This window comes from Octopus bimaculoides, chromosome 24 (genome assembly GCF_001194135.2).
Source record: "Octopus bimaculoides isolate UCB-OBI-ISO-001 chromosome 24, ASM119413v2, whole genome shotgun sequence".
Classification (NCBI taxonomy): domain Eukaryota; kingdom Metazoa; phylum Mollusca; class Cephalopoda; order Octopoda; family Octopodidae; genus Octopus; species Octopus bimaculoides.
In genome coordinates, this window is record NC_069004.1 from 13094433 (window position 1) to 13106728 (window position 12296).

Sequence of the window (12296 nt, forward strand, 5' to 3'; positions counted from 1 at the left end):
TATATGGCAGCAAGAATAAGAATGGAGAAAATCAGATCTTTAATTGGTGGATACACGCATACATTACCAACTCCAAATTTCTTGAAATTGTTCTAAATGATATTTGAATTTATTTGGCATATAGACATGAAGAATTACCTTGGATGTTAATTCTACTTCCATTTATTAGTATCCAATTGTTTGATATAGTTAACTAAATTCATTTAACACTGATTACTTTATAAATATCTGCCTGGATTTATTAAACCTTTTTACTTCTTACGTGTGTGTGTGTGTGTGTGTGTGTGTGTGTGTGTGTGTGTGTGTGTGTGTGTGTGTGTGTATCTATCTATCTATATACACACACACACACACACACACACAAGTGAGTGGACAAATGAAAGAAAATGAATCGAATCAAACTGTTTTAAACAATATAGATACACACACACACACACATATATATATAGTTGAAATTTACAGAAAAACAAAAAACGAAGGCAGGTGTATAAACAACAAGCAGGTGTATTAGTTTGACGCTTGGGAAGGTGAGAAAATCTTTTACATTTTGAACCTACGCTCTTCAACAAAAAGGAGCAGAAGGAAACAAACAGAGAGAGAATAAAAAACTTTTGAAGTTAGAGGTCAATCATGGCGACTATATATATATAATACAAATAATAAATGAGTATATGCATATATACATACATGTATGTGCATACCTACATCTACATGTATATATAGATGCATATCTGGGTACAGGACGTTGCAAAGAAAACGTGGACAAAATGATAAACAGAGTACAGAAAACACACAGGCCACATAGAGAACATTTCCTTCATCAGCTGCCACCATTCTAACACTGGCATTTCGAAGAGTTAGGACAGGATGCATCATTAAAATGGCCTCTTCCCACAGACCACAAATTAAATTTGTATGTATATATATATATATATATATATATATATACACACATATATATATATATCATAGGTGTGTAGTCCATGGAAGCAAGGCAAGAAATGCTTCCCTTAAAAATTATAGAAACAAAATCGAAACTATATTACCTATTTTTCATAAGATTGTTCTTCTAATGTTCTGTAAAATTTATATAAACTACATGACATCATAGGCTTCAGACTTCTATTGTCGGAATTAGCATGAGATGACAAGCAGTGGCAGATGATACAAAAAAAAAAATCTGTGCAACGGAAGCAACATGAGCTGTTGCATCCTTTTCATTGTAATATTTTAACATTATTTTTCAATAAATGCCACAAAAAGAATTTTTTTCTAGTAAGAACTGATAACAAATAGATTTAGATGCTAATAAAATACTTATACACTTAAATTGAGTTTCTGTCAATTCGCAGTACCTATGATATATATAATCTTATGTTGTTATGTAAAGAGGCCTTTACATCGGACATCCTCAACCTTGCTAATAACCAATGAGCAATCCACTATATCACTCATTGACCTGCCAGAATAAGCAATGAAAATTTCTTTTAAATCAACCATTTAAAAATTAATAATGGAAAACATATAGGACAATGAAGTCCTATTTACATTCATCATCATCATCATTTAAAGTCCATGTCCTTGCTGGCATGGGTTGGACTAATGAGAAAAATATGGGCTGGTTATGGCCAGAACTTACGATTTGAAAAACTTGGGTGACAGGCCTGTTGAAGCAGAGTTGACTTAGGATTATAGAACAACCCCTTTAATACTGGTTCCACATCTGGCATGGTTGGACAGTAATTTCAAGGGATCGGGTAAGTTGATTACATTGACCTCAGTCATCAACTGGTACTTGACATTATTGACATTGAAAGGGTGAAAGGCAGAGCCAACCTCGGTGGAATTTGAATTCAGAATGTGAAGATGGATGAAATGCTGTTCAGTATTCTGTACAGTGTGTAAACAATTCTGCCAGCTCGCTGCCTTATTAATAACAATAATGGTCTCACATTGACCCCCAGCACTCAACTGGTACTTATTTTATTGACACCAAAATGATGAAAGGTAAAGTCAACCTTGGTGGAATTTGAACTCAGAACATAAAGACAGATCAAATGCCACTAAGCATTTTGCCTGCTGTGCTAATGATTCTACCAGCTTGTTGCCTTATTTGGAGTTAGCATTATATAATTATCATTGTAATCGATGGAGTGCCAGTTTAAGTGAAATGGTGTTAATAAAGAAATCCCTTGCTTAGAAAAAAAGCAAGTAAGGGTTGTTGACATGAAGAGCATCCAGCTGTAAAATCCTGCCTGAAATAATTCTCCATCCAAACCCATTGTAGCTTGGAAACAAAATAGACATTAAAAAAATGAAAAAAGCTTCAATTATATCATGAATACTATTTTAATAATTAACAAGTTAGTTATTTTATTAAATCTCCGTTATTAAAAAAAATTAATCAAAACAAATTGGCAATGTATTTCATTAGAAATGTGCTCATGAAAAAGTTAATACATGGATATTAAAAAGTTAATTAGAGATACTTTTTACTGCTCATTGCATTAAATATGCTAAAACCAACTTAGCTATTATTTTTCAGGTGGACAGCATCTCTGAGTAATTAACTTTGTGGATAAATTCATATTATATGCTAATTTTTCACGACTACTTATGTACATCTATTTAGTGAATCTCTCACCACTACTTTTGAGAGAACTGGAATTGTTATGCTTTGCTGAAGAGGTTTAATAAAACTGAAACCTAACCTGAGTTATTTAGAGACTGTAGTTCAAGGAAATTGAAGATTTTTATATTGAGTTAAGACTGTATTTCAGAGAATTTGGTGGGGGTGTCTGTAGGTCAAGATTGTAGTTCAAAGAATTGTTTCTTTCTTTCTTTCATTTTTTGTTAGAATAAAGATTTCCATTCAGAGAATTTGGAGATATTTATATGAATGTGAAGTCTGCAATTTAAAAAGTTCATAGGGCTTTAGGGTAAAAACAACAATGAATAGAATCTAGATTTTTCTTTTACTAAAAAATACTGAACTTCAAAGAATTTGGAGGATTTTTTTTTTTTTATTAATTAAAAAAAAAGGTGAATGCTTTAACAACTTTACATTGCTCTTTCAGTTTTGCAATAGCTTTATTTTGGCAAAACCCGCTGTGGCAAATATTTTATCTTTCACATTGCTTAAAGGGGTTTTCCTTGCTATCTAATTCAGAAGAAAGATAGTGGACTGAGTGTTAGCATAGCTGGTCTAGAATATTCTTTGGCGCTAAACAATCTGCCAAAATGACGGTGATTTAGATGCCTAACCCAGCTGGATCAATAAAATAAATACCTGAATCATAATGTAGATAAGTGGTCAAAACCGAGCTATATATATATTTATAACTGGCTGCATTGAGCATGTGGCATAGAGCCAAGTATTTGATTAGCTCCTCCTGTTTCTTTAAATAGTTCTACTCAATGAAGACTTACAGACATTGGTCTAGCCAACAACAGCAACATATAAGTTACAAATTATCAGTTGATTGTCGGAATATTAAGCTAATTAAACATTAACTTATTAATCAGTAACTAGGCGCAGTATTTATCACTGTTATTGATGCTGGTTATACACAACGAGATAATTTACAATCAGAAAATGATTAATGCCATAAAACGCAAGAGAAAACGCAAGAGAAAACGCAAACTATAATAAATGGTCTGCTATTATTTTTTTTCTCCTTTTTTCATTTCGGTTAATTCCGATCCAGTAATTCTTGTTTTCGTACCTCATTATCTTCCAACATAAGGACTTGTGTGTTACAACTCAACAATGCTTCAGTAGTTACCATGCAAACATCATGAATCGCTCCTAACCACTTTCATACAGAATGTTCGTTTTACTAAACTTATCTATTCTTGTTACTTTAACTAAGCCATTACAACTCTTGTCAAGATATACATGTCTACCATGCCCCTCCCCACTGACCCATCACTGCCGCCGCCGCCACCACCACTATTACTGCCAATGTTAACATTTCCACTGCCACCACCACAACTGCCACCACTACTATCACTGCTGCTACCTTCATCACTATCACCACTGCCATCCCTGTTCCCACAACTGGAACCAATACTAAGGTGGGGGGGGGGGGTAATTCCTATCTTTAGATAAAAAAAACCAAAAAACAAAAACAAAAACTAGCACTGTCAGTTACAACAGCAAAGATTTCAGTTGACCCAATCAACGGAACAGCCTGCTTGCGAAATTGATGAGCAAGTGGCTGAGCACTCCACAGACACATGTAACCTTAAGGTAGTTCTCAGGGAGATTCAGCATGACACAGGATGTGACAGTGCTGGCCCTTTGAAATACAGGTACTACTTATTTTTGCCAGCTGAGTCGACTGGAGCAATGTGAAATAAAGTGTCTTGCCCAAGGACACAGTGTGCTGCTGGGAATCGAACCCATGACCTTGCAAGCCTGAGCTGAATATTCTAACCATGAAGCCACTCTCAGGTAATATTCCCAGGTGACATAATAGTAGCTATTCTTAGCAGCTAGGTGATCTAGAAGTGTGTGGATTTAAGGTCACTGCTCAAATATACAACAGTGCTTGCAGTAGGTTTGAACTTATGATCTTTCAGTTAGGAGGAAGTGGTGGTGGTCCAATATTCAGGAATTTCGCTTTTGCACCGAGTAAACATTAATCTAATAATAGCAACAGGTTCACTTTGTCACTTTCCTTATTTTCTCTCTCTCTCTCTCTCATATATATGTGAACATGTCTATGAGAGAGTGCACATTGTGTGTGTGTGGTGTGTGTGTGTGTGTGCATGTGTGTAAGTTTAAATAACCCAGATAAAGTATGATATCAAAAACACTTTCATCATCATCCCTGTTATCCTTGTTATAATCTAGATCACTACAGACATAAACACCCCCACCCCGGGCTCCACCATTCTGATCATTAATCATAATTGCCATCATTGCCACCAATAACCATCATCTTCACAGTTGTCAACATAGCCAAAACATTCTGGTTTATCATTAATACTACACAAGCACTTTACAGATTGCAACCAACACACTGGCTGCATTTTCACGTGGTGTCAGCAGTCAACCGTTTGTCACCTCTGTGATGCGATCAACATGTCCTATCAGCTCTACGTTGCTTCTGTTCATTCAGTAAGCATTTTTACTGCATGTACTGGAGGAATTTATCATGGAGTTAGCACTAGTAAAGGTTGTCATCTATTATATAAAACTAAAAATTCCTCACAACTCCATGTTATGTGTTTACTCAAAACTGCTTCTTCTTTATTCCCTAGTTGGTGACCATAAGGGGATGCTGCCTTCTCAAACAATATGCTGCAGTGAGTGCCACTGGGTTATGGACCCTGGTGATGATGTTGTTCCATGGTTTCTGATCCATGGTGCTGGCTTTAGCATGCTTGAGTTCAAGGTGCTGCAACTTCAGGTCTTCCTCAATCCGTTTCACCCTTGCTCAAGGCAATCTAACCAAAAGTGGAAATTGCAGATAGAGTGATAGAGCAATGACAGAAGAAAATCCAGGATGGCTCAGTGAAGGAAACAAGAGTCTGACAGCAGAAACAGTGACTGGGGGTATAAGAACATTAAGACATTTCATCTAACACTACAATTTCTGCCACTCTTCCACCTCAAACCTTTAGCATTTAAACCGGCCATATCAGGCCCAAATATCTTCCCATTTTTATTATCAAACTGGCCAGATCCAGCCTCTCACACCTACCCTACAATGTCATTCTAAAAATAAACAATGAAATCACATCATCGAAATCTTGAAGCTACAAGATAACATATTAATTACAAAATAGATAAGCATTATATTTGACAGAGGAATCTGAATGCTAAAGGGTTAATTAATGCAAACCAACTCCATCATCAACATCTAATGATTACAATTTGCAATTGTGTCAGGTGTGACAACAGATACACTACATGACCATTACTTGTTCAATCATTGGTGATTTACGTTTATCCATAATTGTGGCCCCATTGTACATCATCAGAGTTCTTGACCATGATTTTAAAAAAATTACCCACAGTTCAGTCTCCCATGGATAAATACCCAGATGATTACACAGTGTAACACGATTTTTGCCCTTGGATAGCAACTGTTATTTCCTATTTGCTTACCTCTAGAAAGTATTAAAAATGGCTAATATTTCCTTCAAACTTTGCTTTTCTTACATTTATTCAAATCCCAAAGAATCTTTCTCAACACATGGTTATGATGCTCCCCTATTACTCCTGCTTATGATCAGAGAATCACATATTGCCAGTCACTAATGAACATGCTCAAGTGGTTAAGGGTCAACTAAGTGACAAGCAAATCTGTGGTATTGAACAGAATATTTGCCATAATGATATTTCTGCTTCAGCAACTCAGAGCTGAATCTGTTTGAAATGTAATGGAAAATATGTCAGTTTCAAAACACTGATGCCCAGGTCACAAAAGCAAAGTTTGAAGGGAATAGTAGTGATTTCTTTTGATTTCTAGATAGAAGTAAATAGAAAATAGCATTGACCAAAGTTTAAAAAAAAAAAAAGAAAGTTTTGTTACACAGTGTTATTTGCTTAGTAGAAATCTCTGGCTGTTGCAGAAGGTACCCAGCAAGTTGCAGCCAACTTCCTTCCTGCTCTCTTATTGGTCAAAGTAGAATTTCACCAGCATGTTGACATTCCTAAAACTTGGTCAGCTGGAATTTTAATAAAGTTTAATAGAAAAAAAGAGAAAAAAAATTCTTGAATTCATCCATCTGTGTACCTATTTATATCTACATATTTATACACATCATATCAATAAATTTTATTTCCAGTTGCACCAAACTATTTGTCCATATGCCTAGTCCTCTATTAAACTAAGAAGATAAGGTTAGATTAGATAAGTTTAGCAATGAAAATATTTATTTTTAAGAACTGATAAGAATATACATACATACATACATACATACATACATACATTATATATATATATATATATATATGACACATACATGTGAGTGCAATATATGTGTGTGTGTGAGAGAGAGAGTAAACATATTACAGGATGTAATAAATCATATAAGAAATTATGCCACCAGACTCACAAGAAAGTGCATCTTAGAATGTAACTGAATTCCAATTAATTAATGTCACTGCTAATATTTTTAGGATATATTAATCCGTAGTCATTATAGTCATATAAATAACCTAACTGCTATGGTTTCTTTTAAATAGGGACAAGGTTAATATCCTTGGGAGGTGGGAAAGAGAGGGAGGATTGCTACATGTCTGAGTTGAAAATTTGCAACAGTTGTGTTAGTTGTCATCTTTGTTTAACCCCAGGACATGACCAAACAGACTTATGATCAAAGGCGTACTATCCACAATAGTCCTATCATTTTTCAAGCCAAACCAGCTGGCAGGAGACCAAAGGGTTGACCAAGAATAATATCCATAGTCGTGGTTGGTCATGCCTAGGGATCCAGCAGAAAAGTGTCCAATAATGGTTGCTTCTGATAGGACTCTATAGAGGTGGTACTTGAGGACTCAATCTCCCTGGTCCTCCCAGAAATACTGGGTGGAGAAAATGGGTACTTTCTAATGTGACCATTTTTGAAGATGATCAGAATGTGATTTGAGAGATTTTGGCTGTGTTTTATTTGAATTCTTTATCTAAACAGATTGAGTGCCTAAGTCGCCTTTCTTTAAAGGATAAGTATATCTCAAACTACATCATACAATGAGTTCTTCCCTCTTCTGAGATGGTAGGCTGATTTCATGGATTTGGATGATGTAGGCTATAGAAGAAGACACTTGCCCAAGATGAGTTGCAGTTGGGCTGAACCCAAGACCACATGGTTGGGAAACCAGCTTTTTAAAACCACAGTCATGCATTCACCTATGATTTATGACATAAAAAATAAATAACAAATTAAAATTATAAATTGTGACTGTGTGGTAAGGAGCTTGCTTCACAACCACATGGTTCCAGGTTCAGTCCCACTGCATGACACTTTGAGTAAGAGTCTTCTACTATAGCCTCAGGCTAACCAAAGTCTGTGAATGGATTTGGCAGATGGAAACTGAAAGAAGCACATCATATATATATATATATATATGCATATATTTATGTGTGTGTGTGTCTTTGTGTCTGTTTATCCCCCGCTACCACTTGACAACTGGTGTTATTGTGTTCATATCCCTGTAACCTAGCAGTTCAGCAAAAGAGACCAACAGAATAACTACTGGGTGGGCTTTAAAAAAAATAAGTCCTGAGATCAATTTGTTTGACTAAAATACCCTTCAGGGTGGTACCCCAACATGGCCACAGTTAAATGACTGAAATAAGTAAAAGATAAAAGAAAAAAGACTTTTGTCAACAACTACACACCCTCACTGTGAACGTGTTACATAACCACCAAGTCCTTTTGAACCCTAACTAGGTTCTGTATTAGTACATAAACATGTAAAAGGCCTATCAGAACAGTTGAAGTTAAGTAACCCAGATGATGGAACCGTAACAGGAACGTGATTACATAATTACAAGAGTACCACCAATACAGCATGGATCATGACTAAATAAATATACAGAGTCATAAACATATGTATTTAGCCTCCAGCTTAAACAACAGCCCCGCCTCCGCCCAGATTAAACATGATTGAAAACACATGGTTATGACATGTTCTGCTCATATTTTAGCTAAATGACTGCTGCCCTTTATATGATAACAGATTCTTTATGATGTCAATATAATTTTATGTGTTATTACAATTTATTATCTTTTCTATAATAGGTACAAGGCCTGAAGTTTTAGGGGAGGGTGCAAGTTGATTACATCAACCCAATGTTTGTATCATCATCCTCTTGTTCCCCTTACGTTCTGAGTTCAAGTTCTACTGAGGTCATGTTTGCATTTTATCTACCCAGTGTCAATAAAAGTGCCAGTCAAGTGCTTTTATTGAAGTTGATTAAACTGACTAACCCTGCTTCCCCAATTTTCAGACTTTGTGTCTATGCCAGAAGCAATTATTATTATTCCAAAGAATGAAAAGTTTTGAATGGTACAACAATGCACTATAATACAAAAATGGACTATATACCTGTTGTAATTTAGTTATCCATAGTCCAATGATATTTCGGAATACAATTCCTTCTTCAGATCTTCTGAAGGAATTGTATTCCGAAATATCATCGGACTATAGATAACCAAATTACAACAGGTATATAGTCCATTTTTGTATTATAGTGCATTGTTGTACCATTCAAAACTTTTCATTCTTAACAAACAATACACAATGCTTCAAGAGAACTACAATACTCTCCTATTATTATTCTTTCTCTGGCAATGATACTCTGTCAGTTATGATGACAAAGGTTCCAGTTGATCTGATCAATGGAACAGCTTGCTCGTGAAATTAACGTGCAAGTGGCTGGGCATCCCCAGACATGTGTACCCTTAAAATAGTTCTGCGAGAGATTCAGTGTAATACAGAATGACAAGGCTGGCCCATTGAAAGGCAGGTACTACTTCACATTTTTGTCAGCTGAGTGGACTGGAGCAATGTGAAAATAAAAGTGTCTTGCTCAAGGATATAATGTGCTGCTGGGAATTGAACTCATGACCATATATTTATGAGCTGAATACCCTAACCACTAAGCCACGTGCCTTCAAATTCTTTCTCTATCTCTCCATTTGAGGTAGCCATGTTTCTTATTTTTTTCTACCCACAAGGGGCTACACACAGAGGGGACAAACAAGGACAGACAAACGGATTAAGTCGATTATATCAACCCCAGTGCGCAACTGGTACTTATTTTATTGATTTCAAAAGGATGAAAGGCAAAGTCGACCTCGGCGGAATTTGAACTCAGAACGTAGCGGCAGACGAAATACCACTAAGCATTTCGCCCGGCGTGCTAACGTTTCTGTCAGCTCACCACCCTGAAGTAGCCATGTTTCTTTTAATGCAAAACACCTTCTCCGTCCCTCAATACTACTCCCCCCACCAGTTGCGGGGTTTGTCTTGCAAGTTACTTGGTGACTCCACCACTGCTGGTGCCATGTAAAAATCACCCAATACACTCTGTAAAGTGGTTGGCAGTATTAGGAAGGACATCCAGTCATAGAAACCATGCCAAAACAGACAGTAGGGGTTGGTGCAGTCTTCTGACATGCTAGTAGCTGTCAAACTATCTTACCCATGTCAGCATGGGCAATGGATGTTAAACAATAATGATGATGATGACTCAGAGTTGATAAAGCAAGTACCAGTTGAGTACTGGGTCCAAGTAATCAACTAGCCCCCTTCCCCCAAATTTCAGGCCTTGTGCCAATTGTAGAAAGCGTTTCTATCTCTACCTTTATGTTCCATGTTCAAGTCCTGCTGAGGTCAGCTTTACTTTTCATCCTTTTGGGGGTCAATAAAATAAGTACCAGTAGAGCACTGGGGTCCATGTCAATCGACGTAATCCCTCCATCTAAGATTGACGGCCTTGTGTCGAAATCTGAAACCATTATTATTATTATTATTATGCTGTCTGAGAAGCAGAAATGATACCAAACTAATAGTGTGGTATCTAATGAAGTATCTTGAAGTGATATTCAGCTATAAGTAGGGTTAAAATCTCCTGAGAGGGGGAAAAATATGTTAAAGGACTGCTCATAGGACTTGAACAAAGCATCTTCTATAACCCAGACAGATGTGTTAACAATTACACTTAAGTAGCAGCTCGCCAGTCTGTCTTCAAGGGTGTATATGTTTTGTAAGTAAGAATTATTGAGTGAAAATAATAGCAATATATTGAAAATAATTGCTCAAATCAGTATGATGGCTTAATTTCCAGCAAGAGAAGGCAAATGTCATTATTTGCACTCTTATGATAGGCAACAGATGGTAATGGTACAATTGGTGCAGCACTAGAAGAATAAAGGTCCTGGCAATGTTTATGTCCTATTTTCATTCTGTATTCAAATCTCACAGAAATTATTAATTTTACATTTGAATCCTCTGAGTGTTAATAAGATACTGTCTCTTTGTCAGTTACAACGACAAGGGTTCCAGTTGATCTGATCAATGGAACAACCTACTTGTGATATTAACATGCAAGGGGATGAGCACTCCACAGACATGTGTACCCTTAACGTAGGTCTCAGGGAGATGCAGTATGACACAGAATGTGACAAGGCTGGCCCTTTGAAATACAGGTACAACTCATTTTTAGCCAATTGATTGAAGTCAAGCAATGTGATATAAAGTGTCTTGCCGAAGTACACAATGCGTCGCTGGGAATTGAACTCATGACTGTATGAATATGAGCTGAGTACCCTAAGCACTAAGCCACGTGTCTTCATGTTGATAAGATAAAGTATCAATCAAATACTGAGAATGGAAAGGATAAGGGGGTAGGTGACAATAAATTGACTACACTCTCTCCCCCTGTCCCACCTCCAAATTAGTGTCCTTGTACTAATATAAAAATCATCTCTACAATTGAGTTGTTCTATACATTCTGCATAGCCTTTTATGTTACAAATGAATTAATCATTAACACATAATCATATAGTGTAAATAATTTTGTATAACACAACACAGGGAAAATATTAAAAAGAAAAGGAGCTAATTATGAATTCTAACACAGGCTGATGGAAACCTGCAACTGAAAACCATGCAATCCAGTCCTACTAGTTCATGGTTGAGGGGTTAGCATCTAAACTGGTTCCCTACTGGACCTATCCAGTGAGGAGGGTGTGTCAGTAACCAGAAAGTTAAAAAAGCAAAACTTGTCAATGGTGGAGGGGGTTCCTTGAGAGCCAACAACATCCATATATCTTGGGGAAGAGATTTTACTATTTTTACTGGCACTCTGTCATTTATAATGATGAGGGTTCCACTTGATCTAATCAATGGAACAGCTTGCTTGTGAAATTAACATGCAAGTGACTGAGCACTCTACAGACAATCATACCTTTAATATAGTTCTCAAGGAGATACAGCGTGACACAGAATGTCATAAAGCTGACCTTTGAATTACAGACACAATTTTGCCAGCTAGAGCAACATGAAATAAATGTCTTGCTCAAGGACACAACTTGCCACCAGGAATTGAACCCACAACAGTAAGAATAATTTCCTAACCACTAAGCCATGCACCTTCACCGGGGAGGAGATGGGCATCTTCAGGATTACCAAATCCAATGAAACACTTGGACTAGTAAGGATCTGTGTTTACCTGAAGAAAGCCCCAAACCAAGAAAATGGGAAACAATGTTACGAAATTGTTCATGTTTTCCAATTATATATATATATATATATATATATATATATATAT

The 12296-nt window shown here is 36.4% G+C and overlaps 1 protein-coding gene across 5 annotated transcripts in view; it reads right to left on the reverse strand.

Annotated features, from left to right (window-relative positions):
- LOC106871669 (uncharacterized) overlaps positions 1 to 12296 on the reverse strand; it is a 118084-nt gene that overhangs the window by 47423 nt on the left and 58365 nt on the right. Inside the window, exon 1 of one of the 5 annotated variants that reach the window (XM_052976193.1) lies at positions 1047 to 1114. The exons of the other annotated variants lie outside the window; for them this stretch is intronic. The gene's annotated coding sequence lies outside the window, so the exon portion shown is untranslated. Of the gene's footprint in view, positions 1 to 1046; positions 1115 to 12296 lie in introns of those variants that run through there. 5 annotated transcript variants of the gene reach the window in all.